The sequence below is a fragment of the Vigna radiata genome, chromosome 9 (genome assembly GCF_000741045.1).
Source record: "Vigna radiata var. radiata cultivar VC1973A chromosome 9, Vradiata_ver6, whole genome shotgun sequence".
NCBI lineage: Eukaryota > Viridiplantae > Streptophyta > Magnoliopsida > Fabales > Fabaceae > Vigna > Vigna radiata.
Genome location: NC_028359.1, coordinates 3680321 through 3682743, shown reverse-complemented (window position 1 = coordinate 3682743; position 2423 = coordinate 3680321).

Sequence of the window (2423 nt, the reverse complement as noted above, 5' to 3'; positions counted from 1 at the left end):
TTATACATTTTAGTCATGCTTAGATGTATGATAAATAATTTCTATGCCCTTCTTCTAAGAGCATCTTCTTTAAGTCATCATTTGCAAACACACAACTCTTCATTTGAATCATAAAACCCCATTTGTTCCCCACTCAAAATCTCTAGTCTGGTCAATACCTAAAGCTTAATGATAAATCTTAATTAGGGTCGTCTGATTTTCTTTCCTTAACCATATTAAGGACCGTATTAGTTATAGTCAATTGATTACAACTAATATAACCTTCTTGCAATTCTACTTCCAAGTTCATATCTTTGAACTTCTCCACCAACTCCAACTTCTTGATCAATAGACCAATAACTTGAACCTTCTTTTAACTCAAAGTGTAAACAACTACATTGACTTTTTCAACATGGTATGGAAAATCTAAGTTATAATCTTTACGAAACTTCATCCATCTCCCTTGCCTCACTTTTAACTCCCTTTGGTCAAAGAGATACTCCATGATCTTATGGTTATTGAATACCTTAAAACAAGTCTCATAAAGATAATGTCTCCATGGTTTTAAGACAAACTCCACGACAACAATAAGTCACCGCCCTTTTCTCTTGTCTCAACACACAACTCAACCCATAATGTGATGCAACATAAAAAACCTTAAAAGGCTTTCATGTTTAGGTATGATCAATACTGAAGTATTAGTCAACTTTTTCCTTAGCTCTTGGAAATTCTTTTTACATTTCTTTGTCCATGGATAGGATGATCTTTACGTGTCAATTGTGTCAAAGGAGTCACCAACCTAAGAAACCCTTAAAAAAACTTCATATAGTAGCCAATAATACCCATAAAGCTTCACACCTTAAGAGATAATTTTAGGACGTTCTTATATTCACACTGCTTACACCTTAATAGGGTCTACAAATATACCTCAAGCAATAGAACATATCCTAAGACTACACCTCTCTTAGCCAAAACTCACACTCGGACAACTTGATATACAACAATTTTTGTCTCAAGATCCCCAACATTATCCTTAAGTTTTCTCCATGCTCCTCATTGGTTTTTGGAATAGATAAGTGTTTTATTTGAAGATAACCACAAACTTATATAAAAGGGGACAAAAGATGTTTTTCATATCCATTAACACGGTAAGAAATTATTCACACCATAAGACATTACCACAAACTCATAATGCTCGTACTTGGATCCAAAGATTGTCTTTTGAATAGCTTCAACTCCTACAACTCCAATTCTCACAAATACACAAATAAAACTCATATCAAAGGTTAGACCGCCTTCTCATGATCACAAACAAACATATATTATTTTGAACTATTTTGAGTCACATGCATAGAATAGAAAGTCACTTGTAACTCAAAATAATGCACTAATTAAAAATAAATAAATAAACTTACTCTACTTTGAATTTTGATCAGTTAAGAGTGTTTTTGCAAGAACCTCTCCTATATTTTTTATATTTAAACAGAAGTAAAAAAAAAGTCTAAAAAAAAATAAAAAAAAATTTAGATTTTTTTAAAAAAATGGTTTCTATATAAAGAAAAACTTAATTAATAAAACTTTTATTTATTTTAAATAATAAAATAATACTATTATTCTTTACTTATTTCAATTGTATTTATGTAAAGTAAAATTATCCAATTGTTGAAAAATTAATGTAAATCTCAGAGTTATATATGTAAAAATTAAACCTCTTATAAAAAATCTATAAATAAATTATTCTATAATTTTAAATTAAAATAATATCAATCTTCTATATAAATTAGGTCTATATTTTATTTAAGGCTTAATTACCTATTTAGTCCCCAAGTTGGTAGCTTAATTTCCGTTTGGTACCCGGTTTTAAAAGTGATTTAATTTGGTCCCCAAGTTATTGAATTTGCTTTTAATAGGTCCCTTCCGTTAAGTACCATGTTACGGCGTTATATGATCAGTGATCTGTCAACTGAATTATGTGTCGTGGCAAATACAGTTTTTTTAGCAATGAAATATATGAAAATATTTTGTAAAATGGAAAAATAAAAAAAATTAACATATTAAGGTGTAACCAACTTACCTGACCTGGATCTAAAGTGGAGGAGGTGTGCTGAGGTGATCTCCAAGGAGCTGAAGTACCTATTGTGGAGGAGGTAATTTGAAGCAGGTGAGGTGATATTTCTCATTTGCCATAAGCTCTTCTTTGTAACACATTCTGAAAATGCTTGTTTTCGAAGATTGATTTTGGGTGCCCTAAGCTGGGTATTTGGGATTATGGTTGTTTTGTAGGTCTGGACGAAGCATTATTGCATCCTTCCTCCACCCAATGTCAATGAATCAATGTTCGTCTTGCTAATGGGGGACCTCGCGTGGTGGTTCATCAAGAGGAATGGGTGGCAGCCATATGTGCTATTGTGGAGAGGTTGCCATATTAAGAGTGGCAAAAACTG